Raw genomic sequence first — 14,360 nt, 5'->3', positions numbered from 1 at the left:
TGTTGTTCTCATGTCTTACTAAATAAAGTACATCAATCAATCAATCAGATAGCCATAATTCTGCTATTATAGGCATAATAGGCATAATGCTGCTATTATATACAAACAGATCCAACTTCCGACAAATCATTTTTATTGAGTAAACAAGGTATTACAAACTGCATAATTTAATCTACTTTCATTAAACCTGGTGAAGATCATTTCTTTTATGAATGGACATTTGACCAGAGCTGGTGCGGGTAATGGCGCCCTCTATAGGCTACCCCCTCCTCTGCGCGGTCATATCCTCTCATGTTTACAAAGAGGAAACCCGTCTATGGAATTTAACCCACAGAGCATTTTTCGGGCTATTAGACGTCTAAAATACGTCTAAGGGCTAGGCTAAAACCGGGTTATAACTGGTCAAACAGTGAAAGTTTTTTAGACGTCTAGGCTTAGCTTAGATGTTGATTATCTGTTTTTTAAGCGTCTAATTATAGACCGTCTATATTATAGCCGTTGAAATGACATCTATAATATAGACGTCTATATACAGACGCTTAAAACACAGCTAACCAACGTCTAGGCTAAGAATAGACGTCTAAAAAACTTTCACTGTTAAACCAGTTATAACCCGGTTTTAGACGGAGGTCTAATAGCCGACTATGGCTCACTGGGAAGGAATGCATGTGCAAACAAAACATATTTAGAATATTGATTTGATGCTCATATTAACCTAGGAAGTATTTTCAATTCAATTCAATTCAATTTTATTAAAGTGTCAAATCACAACAAGTTGTCTCAAGACACTTTACATGTAGAGAAGAGACCCAACATCCCACCCTGAGCAAGCAATTTTGCGACAGTGGCAACGAAAAACTCCCTCTTAATTCAACAGGAAGAAACGTCAGGCAGACCCTAGGCTCTAGGGCGGGGGCCTTCTGCCTCGACCGTGTTGGGGGAAAGAAGAGAGAGAGAAAGGGAGAGACAGAGGAGAGACAGAAAGAGATACAGTGCAAGCAGTAACAATATCAATAATAGCAAATATAATAGTGTAAGATACTAGCATATGATAGTATAATATAGTACAGCAATAGTGTGTATGCAGTATATAATGGAATAATATAAAAATGTTTAAGATAATATAATATGCGGTATAGTGTAGTGTAGTAGAAGTCCACGGTCGTGTCCAGGTCGTGCTCCATGGAGAGAGGCCCGGTCCGGTCCGCAGTCACAGTCTTGAGCCGCAGCTGGGGGTCCGTAGTAACAGTCCATAGACTCCATGGAGAGGCCCAGGCCCGGTCCGCAGTCACAGTCTTGAGCCGCAGCTGGGGGTCCATAGTAATAGTCCATGGACCTGCGACGTGGGTGGTAGAAGAAACTCCGGGGAACGAGTCCCCGGTTGTAGAATTAGTGGCAGGCCTTACTAGAGCGTGAATCCGTACAGGGTTAATTACGATTGTACCAATGGGACACAAACCCACACAACCAAAGGGAGGACGGGAAGAGAGAGGACGAGGGGAGAGAGGAGAAAGGGGAAGGTGGGGGAGAGAGGATGACTATAGGGGGACTGAGTCTATACACTTCGGCTATAGGCTTTATCATAGAGAAAGGTTTTTAGTCTAGTTTTAAATATACAGAGTGTGTCTGCTTTACGGACTGAGACTGGGAGAAGGTTCCACAGCTGAGGTGCTTGAAACTTAAATGCTCTACCTCCTGTTCTAGTTTTTTGGGGGTTTACTGGAACCGTAAGCATTTTTTCATACTGTGGACGCAGTGGTGTTCTGGCTGGTTTACGGGGCTCGATGAGTTCTTTGAGATATACTGGTGCCTGTCCATTGAGAGCCTTGTATGTGAGGAGGAGAACTTTAAACTCTATTCTGTATTTAACCGGGAGCCAGTGCAAAGAGGCCAATGAAGGAGTGATATGATCTCTTCTTCTGGTTCCTGTCAGTATGCGCGCAGCGGCATTCTGGACAAGCTGCAGGCTATTTAGGGACTTACTTGGGCAGCCTGATAGTAAGGCGTTGCAATAGTCCAGCCTAGAAGTAACAAATGCGTGGACAAGTTTTTCTGCATCATTTTGGGACAGAATGTGCCTAACTTTTGCAATATTACGCAGGTGAAAAAAGGCATTTCTTGAAATTTGTTTTATGTGGGACTGAAAGGACATGTCTTGGTCAAACGTGACTCCCAGATTCTTTACAGTGGCCCTGGAGGTCAAGGTAATACCATCTAGGGTAAAATTCTCATCGATTAATTTATCTCTGAGGTGCTTAGGGCCGAGTACAATAACTTCAGTTTTGTCCGAGTTGAGGAGTAGGTAATTACGGGTCATCCAACTCTTGATGTCTATAAGACATGCTTGAAGTTTAGCCAGTTGATCTGTTTCATCTGGCTTCATTGATAGATATAATTGTGTATCATCTGCATAGCAATGGAAATTTATAGAGTGTTTCCTAATTATCTCACCTAAGGGAAGCATATATAGAGTGAATAGTATTGGTCCAAGTACAGAGCCTTGTGGGACTCCGTATTTAACCTTTTCGCGTAGTGAAGGTGTATCGTTAACGTTTACAAATTGAAATCTGTCAGACAGATAGGACTCAAACCAGTTCAATGCAGCACCCTTAATGCCAACCAGATGCTCAAGTCTCTGCAACAAAATATGGTGATCAATAGTATCAAATGCAGCACTGAGGTCCAACAGAACCAGTACAGAGAGAAGGTTATTATCGGATGCAATCAGGAGGTCATTTGTGACCTTCACCAATGCCGTCTCAGTGCTATGGTGTGCTCTGAATCCTGACTGAAAAGCTTCAAATAGCTTGTTGTTATGTAAAAAATCACATAACTGCTTGGCGACTGCTTTCTCAAGGATTTTAGAGAGAAATGGGAGGTTCGATATAGGTCTATAGTTAGCCAAAATGCCTGAGTCGAGAGTAGGCTTCTTGAGGAGGGGTTTGATGACAGCTACCTTAAAGGACTGTGGTACGTAGCCCGTCACCAGAGACATATTGATCATATCGAGTAGGGGTGCACCAACCGGGGTCAGGGCCTCTTTAAGCAATTTAGTTGGGACTGGATCCAAGAGACAGGTCGTTGGTTTGGAAGATGTGATCATTAAAGTGAATTCGGAGAGCTCGACCGGGGAGAAACTGTCCAAATATACACTGTGTCGTACAGTCACTTCTGAGGATATTACGTCGGAGGGCGGTCCGGTAGGGGCTGAGAGTAGTAGGTTATCAACACTATCTCTGATAGTATTGATTTTACCATTGAAAAAATTCATGAAATCATTGCTGTTAAGGGATATAGGAATACGCGGATCAGTAGAGTCATGACTTTTTGTCAATTTGGCTAGAGTGTCAAAAAGGAACCTATGGTTGTTTTTGTTTTCCTCTATTAGAGAGGAATAATAGGTGGCTCTGGCATTGCAGAGAGCCTTCCTATATATTTTAAGGCTGTTCTGCCAGGCTATACAGGATTCTTTCTGTTTGGTTGAACGCCATATCCTTTCAAGCTTACGTGACGTTCGCTTGAGATTTTTAGTTCCAGAGTTATACCATGGGGCTAGCCTCTGTTGCTTTATTACCCTCTTTCTTAAAGGAGCAACAGAGTCAAGCGTTGTCTGAAGGGAGCCTGTGACATTATCAACAAAGTGGTCGACCTGAGAGGGGCTATAGGTATAAAGATCTTCAATTTTATTGGAATATACTGAGTTGATGGCTGATGGTATTGCTTCCTTAAATTTGCCCACAGCACTATCAGATATATTTCTACCAAATACATTTTTGTCCAATGGTGAGTAATCAATTAATGTAAAATCAAAAGTTATTAAATAGTGGTCGGAGAGGTTCTCATTATATGGGAAGACTATGAGATGTTCAATTTCAATACCATAGACCAAAACAAGGTCGAGGGTATGGTTGAACTTGTGAGTAGGTTTATCTACACACTGAGAGAAACCAATTGACTCAATTAATGTAATAAACGCTTTACTGAGGCTATCGGTTGCAACATCCACGTGGATATTCATATCGGCAGCCAGAATGATTCTGTCAGAGTCTAGGACTAGGCGTGATAGAAACTCTGAGAATTCAGATAGAAATTCAGTGTAGGCCCCAGGAGGGCGGTACACTGTAACAAACAATAGAGGCTGTAATGATTTCCAGCTTGGGTGCGAAAGAGTGAGAACCAGACTTTCAAACGTTTTGTAAGTCAGCCTGGGTCTGGGGCTGATTATTAAGCTTGAGTTGAATATGGCTGCAACGCCACCTCCAATCTGGCCGGTGTCTCGGGGAATATGAGCATTTATGTGACTTGGTGGGGTGGCTGTATTTAGGGGGACGTATTCTTGCTCACCCAGCCATGTTTCAGTAAGACAAAGTAGATCAAGATGGTTGTCTGATACGATTTCATTTACCAATACACCTTTATAGCGTAGGGATCTAATGTTCAGGAGTCCACATTTAATTATTTTATTTTGTGGCACTACTGCATTAATTTTGATCTGTGCCAAGTTTTTATGCACAACTCCTCGAGCCCTTGGTTTCACATGCCTAGGGGGTCGAGTAGTTTCAATTGTTCTGATTTGTAGGGTAGGTGGCTGCTCTGGTGGAAGCACAGAGAAGCGTGTAAGACTGCAACTCTGCTTCCTGGTCCCAACTCTGGGTGGTCATAGTTTATTGTCGATAAACTTGTCTATATTTCTAGAGATGAGCGCTGCACCATCCCAGGTTGGATGTATGCAGTCTCTCCCCATCAGACCAGTTTTCCCCTCGAAAGTTTGCCAATGGTTTATAAAGCCCACGTTATTATCTGGACACCACCTTGATAACCAGCGGTTGAATGAAGACATACGGCTGTACATCTCATCGCCAATCATATTTGGCAGGGGACCAGAGAAAACTACGGAGTCCGACATTGTCTTTGCGTATGTGCACACAGACTCAATATTTATCTTTGTGATCTCTGATCTCTTAAGTCGTGTGTCATTGCCACCGCAGTGGATTACTATTGTATCATAACGTTTGTGTTTACTTGTAGCCAGCATTTTTAAATCTGATTCGATGTCGCCCGCTCTGGCCCCAGGGATGCATTTGACTATGGTCCCTGGTGTCACTAACTTCACGTTTCTCATTATAGAACTACCAATAACCAGAGTTGTTTTCTCAGTGACATATGGAGGGGGCGTGTCACCGAGTGGGGCTAACGTCTCACTGCTAAACTCAACGGGTGTAGCAGCGAGTGGGGAAAATCTGTTTGAAACGTGAAGTGGTTGGTGTCCCGTGTGCTTTTGTTTACTAGGCCTACTACGCCTACGACCAGGAGCAGTCACCCAGCCGTCTTGGGTCGTGGGGTGCGTGTGGGGACTATGATCAGTCACGATCGGTGACCGTGACTGGTAATGTCCCCCTGTTCCCTGTTGCACGGGAGCAGAGGCTAGGCTAATGTGAGCACCGCTAGCTATAGTTTCCTCTAGCCGCCAGAGCCTCCTCTCCAGCGCTGCAAGCACACAGCACCTGTTACATACATCCGCACATTCAATAAAGGCGTCGGAGCTGTAACTATGCATGTGACATTCAGCACAGGAGCGAGGATGAGAGCGAGAAGGGAACCGGGGGGAGGAGTGAGAAGCCATCGCCCCAGGCGTTATTATGATTCCCACACCGCGTCGTGGCAAACCCGCTGAGCGGGCGCTGTGATTGGTCAGTAGTCGCTGTGATTGACAGTTCTCGTTTTTGCTACTATGCCTATACCTAACCTCAACCCTAACCCTAACCTCAGTAAAACTATGCCTAAACCTAACCCTAACCCTAACCCTAACCTCAGTAAGACTATGCCTAAACCTAACCCTAACCCTAACCCTAACCTCAGTAAAACTATGCCTGCCGGGGAGCCAATCAGACACGTAAGGCGGGTCTAAATCCAGGACGCGGCGTGGGATTCATAATAACGCATCGCCCAGCAGGCCAGGGTAGCCGCTAAGCTAAAGCTAGGCTAATTGTAAAGCCAACAACCAACGGCAAAGTTAGTCCCTTAGCTAGACAATCAGCCCAAGCAGCGATAAAGTCGCCACACAGTAGAGAGATAGGGTAGTAGTTAGCAGTGGCAGTGTGTGCTCAAATCACAACAATACAATAATATCAACGTTAACGTCTTGCGCAGCTAAACGATACACGTCTCGCTAGCTCAGACAATACAGGAAGTGACGCAATACGCTTACCGTCAGGGCTACGTCAGGGTTGCCAGGTCTCAGTATTAAGTTGTTTTTTATTTTCACATGTATTCCATAAATTCCATAGGGCTAAACCACACATGGGCAAATGACATCATCAACTTGCGATGGTCATTGCCCCATTGAGTGAATTTCTAAAATAAATAAAATATTTAATTGGATAGTTCACCCCCAAAATGACTTTTTTTCTATCGATTAATCACCCCATAGAGAATATTTTGAGTTTTTGTCACATTAATAAGACAATAATTTGATGACTGGCAGCGGTTCCGGTAGGAGACACAAAGAGTCTCCTGTGGTCATCAAGTTATTGTCTTAGGAATGTGACCAAAACAAAACAATATCCATGAATCCAAGTCTCCATGGGGTGACTAATCAATAGAAAAAAAGTTAAAGTAACTATCCCTTTAAGGTGTTTACATTTTTGTATTCTAGTTATAGAGGGCAATTATAATGTATTAAGGCATATTTGTCTTATTAGCCAGGGATCCTTTTAAACATGTTCTTCAGGTATGTATGATGTCATAGTTATACACTAATAAGGATACACATGCTGTCTAACTCGTCTAACTCAGCGGTGACAAAGATTGCCACAGAATTGGAGGCACAGCAGGTCCAAGGAGCAGCCTCAGGCTTGTCTCTCCTCAGGCCACAGCTATACTACGTTATCATATTAACCCTGTAAAGCATGCTTTCATTTAATGCATCAAATACAAAGACACCATTGTCACACATAAGTGTATTGTGCAGATTCCATTATGTGTTGTACTAACAAATATAAAGCATACATTACAACTATCTGCACTTCTCAATCTCAGCTAATACTGCGGTGAGGACAGTCAACAGAGGAAGAGGCGGTCAGTCACTGGAGGCCACAGGTATAACTACTTGTGTTTTCTCATGCAATGCATTGTATCCACTACACTGCCAGACTTTAATTTACTGCATGAATACAACAATATCATTATCAAATGCACGTTGTTGGATGTGTATGGAACCCAATCTAATAAACAACCTATTTACAATAACAACGACCTTCACTTCTCAGCTGAGCGCAGAGAGGACAATAGACAGAGGATGAGCCAGTCAGAAGTGAACCAATCATTGGAAACAGACGAGGCCCACAGGTCACTCATTTTGATCCCATAACCCTGTTATGCCTTGTAGCCACTACACTTACATATTGTCATTCAACATGTATACACAACATCATAATTGTCACAAACATTGTCATTTACAATATATGACGTGCTGTATATATACCATCAGTTGTAATATTTTTTCTACATAGTTTACTACATGCAGAAAATAAATGATTTCTAATCTATATTATGCACACATTTGGCAAATCATAACTGTATTGATAAGTCGTCCTATCCATTTTTGCAGAACCACTCTATGAGGTCCATCAATACACATTGTAAAAGGACCACAAAAAAGGACACACACTTCAGAAGAGCCGGACACCTCCACTACAACTCACAGAAATAAGTTGTTTTTCACACACTCAATATGGATAGCGTCTGCATTTCATGCAATGCTGTCATGTTCCCTTGGGAAACATCAAAAGGCTCTGTTGGTATCAAGTGCTTCCGTGCCTGTTGCCAATATGGAAGGATCCAATTCAAGCCATTCATGGATTCCCCTTCCTAAACCAAAATCTCTGTTTAACAGGAACTCTAACAAATCCAGCCAAGAATGTCACTGGTAGAGGAGTTCAAACCAGGACCAGTGGACAGATGTACCACATAACTCCCTCTGCAACATGACAACAAAGCGTCTACTCTAACACCAAGTGCTACCTTGTGTCCATCGTCACCTACACTTCTGCATTTATACACATTTGTCATTGCTACATGCACGCTCCTGAAGGGTGCTTTTTTCTAGTGTAAAGAACAATGAAATGAAACTTGTGGTTTAGAACGGCAGCTCGATACGGGTCAACTTTGAACGTGCTTTCAAAGGACTCTGCTGTGCAGTACTTTAGACATTCACATTCAAGCACCGAAGGCTGGTTTGTACTTAGTGCTTGTGCACCAGTGACGACAAGACGACACGCTGCAACGTGTTGTGACTGTGGGGGGTTATAGGTTTCTTCAGGTCATAATACCACAACAAGGCTATGTTGTTTTTTCTCTTTTTCTCTTTCTTTTGTCTTTCTTCGGACTGCGCCCCGGGCTATAGTGTAAGAACTGGCCCTACAAATACCCAACCTCTGGACCTCTGAAATCTAGACAAGACAAACTGGTCCTGTTGTCTCCCTGCTGTCAAACTATTTCAAAAATCACTTCTTAAAAAAGGAACTGAAAGCTCATGGTGAAACAGTGCCATGTTGTTTCTGATGTATCACTATAAGGGCCATTTAACACAATGTGGTAATCAACCTTTCAACCTTTCCAATGCAACCTTAGATTAAATAACCATGTCAAAGTGCTTCTCATGTTAAAGCGAAAGTGAAAAAGAAAACCATAAACTGGATCATGATTCTATGTCTCTAGTAAAGCAGTTCTTTTGAAAAGACTTAATACAGTACTACACTTTTCATCTTTATGAATATGCTACAGCAGTAATACCTCTGGGTATCTTGTATTGTTGAATGCCACAGATGGCCCTGACTGAAAAATACTGTTAAAGTAACACATATCCTACTTACTGCAGCCAGACTCAGTGCTGTAGCAGGCCTACAGTCTGCTCTGTACTGTAGAGAGAACTGTGGACAGAATAAGCAGGAAGTGGGAAAAGGCAATTACCATTTCACGTAAACTTAGCAGCAACTTAGCAACAAACTGATACCAATAAAACACATTAAAGAACTTAAGGAGCTCATTAACCTGTAGTGAGTGTGGATGCAGGACGCCTGTTCACACCGAGGACACTGAACTGAAACTAGATACAGCTTGTTTCTACAAGACTCTGCTCCTCCTATTTTCTCTACTTCCTCTCTGCCTGACAGTCTGACATGCCTTTGTTGTTGGAACTCAGAGTGAGCCAATGGCTCCATGTCTGACACACCCAAGCACAGATTTCTGACTTACTACTGTATATGATTTGATCAATCAAATAATGAACTAGAGAGGGACCAGTCTATGTGTTCTGAAATATTCTTTAAAACACTTAAACCCTATATATATACATACATACATACATACATACATATATTTCTGAAATATTCTTTCAAATACTTAAACCTACGACACACACACACACACACACACACACACACACACACACACACACACACACACACACACACACACACACACACACACACACACACACACACACACACACACACACACACACACACACACACACACAGGGTTCCCCAGGGCTCTGTACTTGGTCCGCTCCTTTTTACCCCTCCACACCAAATCTCTTCACCGTAATTAGCTGATGTACAATTGTAGAATTGTAGATACGTGGGTCCGACCGTTACGAGGTCGACGGATTTGACCCGGGGCGAGTGTGTTTTGCGGGTGTTCCTGTATTCGGTTAATGTATCAGAAGAGTTTGTTTGAAAATACGTTCATTTAATCAACTGGTAATTCCCTAAAACATTCTGAATCATTTATTTAACCTTGCGTTTGATTCTTCCAGGCAATACTGACATTGCTACTGTACATTTTAGCATTGTCCATGTATGTCAACTCATAAAACCTAGATTAATGACAGATGCAGATCCATAAACAAACAATCACAAAAGGGAACATCCACAATGAAAAGAGAAGTTTAAATACTCTCTCTCACCCTGGGATAACACTCAACCCGAATCCAAAACAAGCTATAAACACATTTACCTCCAGCTGTTATATGCTATTTGCTATTTTTGCCGAATCAATTTGTGTAGAGTGAAATAAGAGCACACCAAAGGCACCCTTTACAGGTCTGTTTTATCAAGTATAGAGGGTTTACAGGTCTGTTTTATCAAGTATAGAGGGTTTACAGGTCTGTTTTATCAAGTATAGAGGGTTTAAGTGGGACTGAATTTGCAGCTCAACAAAAGCCAATTCATCCTGGTGTATGACCGAGGACAATTTTACTATAAATTAAACTCTCTGCGCTTCTTTTCTAGTCACGATAAATTATTGAGAGTTAATATTAAGACTATATTTAATATTAACTCTAAGAGCGAAATGTCTGCCGTGTGAATATAACCCACATCTGCAGTAAGTAATGTTCAGTCATGTTGTAGCATGGAGGTCTGAATGGTCCAGATTTTCATCCATAACCCCTCCCTTCCCACTGCACACGAAACACGCACACTATAGGCTCTGGAGTTTTCCACCAGCTTTGCGAATGCAGCCCAAAGCTGGTGGAAAACTCCATCTAAGGCTAAATACCGGCATGAGACCGATAGCGGACAAGTAATGTTCTCTGATGAACGATCATCGTCCCATCCCTAACACACATCCAATCTCACCAGAGCCTGTCTATCAAAGAGCACTGCACGACTGACCTGTACATCTCACATATGTTGCAGTATGGATGATTGACACTCTCAAGCTGCTCAGGTGAGCGGTAGTGCAGGGAGCTCTTCTTTGGGTCTTGTTTAACATTCCTTCTCATGCACCTCTTTGTTTGGGGCAGATGCAAACCAGCTGTCACAAAATATAATATAATATCCGTTGTATATAATATATAATATATATGTAAATGGTGCATTTATATAGCGCTTCTATCCGAAGCACTATACATTGATTGTGCCATTAACCCATTCACACACACATTCATACACCGATGGCGGAGGAAACCATGCAAGGCACCAACCTGCTCATCGGGAGCAATTAGGGGTTCAGCGTCTTGCTCAAGGACACTTCGACACTAACTCTAGGGGAGCGCCCCAGCCCGGGATCTAACTGGGAACCTTGCGGTTTTCCAGTTCACTCTACCCGGCCACTCTACCCCTGAACCACTGCCGCCCCAGATATATATACTGTATATAATACACACTAACTGATGTAGACAAGTCATTATTATTAACCTTCCTCATACCTTGACTCTGAAATCTTGGTCTACCAGGAAGTTGTGGCTGTCGATACTCCCATGGATTAAAGTCTTCTTGTTAGATTTTTCTTCTGATTGACGTAAGCTAAGAGACAATAGTTGTCGTTGTAGAACCAACGTTTAAGAGAGTTAAACATTGTGGCTTAACCCTGCCTGGACACGTAAGACAGGCCCTCATAGAGATGTTATTACTCATTAATCTTATCGTCTGTTGGGTGAAAATAAAAATGAAAAAAAGTAGCATATCCACAAGCTCTTTGGAGCTAGTGGATCTGTATGTGCATACAATGTGTATGTGCATACAACTGCATGTACTGTATTATACATAAATACATAGTGAGTGTGTGGCATTAAATGTTGTGCTGATTTTCCTCTAGATGGCAGTATGTACTCATCTCCATTCACGGAATGTTCCAGAAGGGCCAGATGTGTCACTTTCACTGACTATTTCAACTAAACAACTTTTACTTCAAGTGAAACCACAGAATGTAACATTGTCTCTGTGTTATACATAGGCTACATGTAACAACACATATTTGAATATGTGCACATGCTTCTCTAAATAGATCAATATGACCCATACTGTATGTCATGATAAAATAATAAACTACAATAGGCTTCCATGCGCATAGGGTGGGTGTTTTCCCGCCACTTAGCTTTTCTTCATCTTTGAAGTGTGTATTTTAAGATTCTGCCGAGCAAGCCGAGCTGATCACATATATATTTCAGTTTTTACTAAATACTTTCTCTTACTAACTGCATTTTCTTAATCCTTGAAGTGTGTTTTTTAAGATTCTGCCATGTGCCAGACTGAAATAATGTCCCACTGGTTAATTTTTAACCCTATGTTAACACTTATCCTACCCAAACCGGGAAACATAGCAAATATTTGAAAGTATGCAACATACAAATGAACACAATTTCCATACAATTTGGACTTAAGGAATTCCTTAAAATTGGTATTATTAAGATTCAAGCACACATTGACTCTATTTTAGGGCAAAAATGTAAAAGAGCTGAGCCAAGAATGTTCAGATTACATCTATATTTGTCTTTTTACTAAATACTTGTGCGCAAGTATTTCCCAGTAAGCTATGAAGGCTTATTTTGTGGGTCCTAGAATCTCGACCTAGAGAGAACTTTCAACTATCAGGCTCCTCTCCTGTGGAACCATCTTCCAGGTTTGGTCCAGGAGGCAGACACCCTAAAGAGTAGGCTAGGTTTATAACGTTCCTTCCATTGTGCACGAGTTTACGTGTGTGCACTCACACACACACACACACATGCATGCACGGACGCACGCACACACACGCGCACACACACACACATACACACACACACACACACACACACACACACACACACACAGACGCGCACGTGCGTCTGTGCACACAACCTTTTATCAGCTTGGTACCAGTGGTGGAAAAAGTACTTAAAATGTTTACTTTAGTAAAAGTTTCAATACTGCAATGTAGAAATACTGTTACAAGTAAAAGTCCGGAATAAAACATGTACTTGAGTAAAAGTACAAAAGTGTTGGTATCAAAATATACTTAAAGTACAAAAGTACTTATTAGGGCACGGTCACACCGCACTTTTATTTTACCTATGGGGCGGAATCTGCCAATGCTTTTTCAGTGAGAATCGTGTGGTTTGATGGTCTTGCGCATCTTTCCGCTTGTTGCACACACCTTGCATTTATTTGAAGCAGATAAATGCTTGAGACAGATGCTGCTTCCCCCCTGTCCAATCGTGTGAGTCGAAGGTGGCTACGGGGAGGGTCCTGAAAGTGAGTGACAGGTGGGTCATTGGTTATTGGGACAGAATGTGCTGCAGGCTACTCCGTTTTTTAAAATGCGCTGACTGCAAAAAACAGTCGGCTGTTTAACAGCAGGCAAACATATTTTGGTAGATTCCACCGGTGAGAAGTGCCTTCTTGTATGCAAGCTACATAGTTCACAGAAGTTGCAAATGCATCCACACTGCACCTACTACATTGACGATGGTAGTTACACACACACACACACACACACACACACACACACACACACACACACACACACACGACACACACACACACACACACACACACACACACACACACACACACACACACACACACACACACACACACACACACACACACACACACACACACACACACACACATTTTATTCCTGCCCTAAGCTTACCTCTTTTTGGAAATGTGTTTTGGACACACTCAGTGTGGTTCTAGGATTCTCTGTGACTCCCTGTCCCCTTAATAGCCATCTACGGTGTGTCTCCTGTAGTAAGTAAGTAATATTGGCCCCATGCCTTGGGGATTTGCTTGTCACAGTACATTTGCACATACGTGACATTTGTCCTCTGCATTTTACCCATCCTATAACAACTAGGAGCAGTGAGCAGCCATATGTGGCGCTCGGGGAGCAATTAGGGGTTAAGAGTCTTGCTCAGGAACACACATCGACACATTGCTGGCCTGGTCTGGAATCATATACCTGGGACCACCAGGGCCTCTGGCTCCCCAGGCGGGCTCACTATAACTACTCAGCTATGGCCGCCCCTGTAGCGGGCAGATTTAACAGATTCCAGGCTGACTTGGTTGCCTTTGCTTCCCTCATAGCCAGACGGCGTATATTGCTCCACTGGAAGAGCCCTACCCCTCCCAGTGTGTCTTCATGGGTAAAGGACTTGTCTGCGTTTCTCCATTTGGAGAAAATCAAACACACAGTTAGAGGTTCGTCTGGGAACTCTTACAGAACCTGGGACCCATTTATTCAGTATAATACTTCCTTGACCACGGTTTAATTAAGCAATATTACACGAGAGGGTGTGCTTTACCGTCATTATTGGCACGCCAGTGATGCGGTCAGGAACGAGGCGGAGCCGAGTTCCGCAAGCATCACTGAAGTGCCAATAATGTAGGTAAAGCACACCCTCGAGTGTAATATTGCGATTATACAACAGTTACCAACAAAACACATCCAAATGTATTCTTATTGTGGGGCAATTCATAATAATTTTTTTTCGCTATTATCCGTTTCCCTGTAAAGAGAAGAGTTTATTTGACTGAGACATTAAATACCGGCCAAAATAGCTGATCTACAAGCTGACAACGTGATGCGTTGTGAAC

The 14,360-nt window shown here is 42.5% G+C and overlaps 1 protein-coding gene across 3 annotated transcripts in view; it reads right to left on the bottom strand.

The window, feature by feature from the left end:
• Positions 1-14,360, bottom strand: part of LOC311047727 (mixed lineage kinase domain-like protein) — a 66,707-nt gene that overhangs the window by 8,329 nt on the left and 44,018 nt on the right. For 2 of the 3 annotated variants that reach the window (XM_084060549.1, XM_084060551.1), the window contains exons 1-2: positions 9,052-9,128; positions 8,874-8,930 (exon numbers count right to left, since the gene is read on the bottom strand). The gene's annotated coding sequence lies outside the window, so the exon portion shown is untranslated. Of the gene's footprint in view, positions 1-8,873; positions 8,931-9,051; positions 9,129-14,360 lie in introns of those variants that run through there. The other variant, XM_084060550.1, reaches the window with a different exon arrangement.

The sequence above is a fragment of the Gymnoscopelus microlampas genome, assembly GCF_963454915.1.
Source record: "Gymnoscopelus microlampas genome assembly, chromosome: 6".
In the NCBI taxonomy this organism is placed as follows: Eukaryota; Metazoa; Chordata; class Actinopteri; order Myctophiformes; family Myctophidae; genus Gymnoscopelus; species Gymnoscopelus microlampas.
This window is presented reverse-complemented; position numbering and strand designations above follow the sequence as displayed.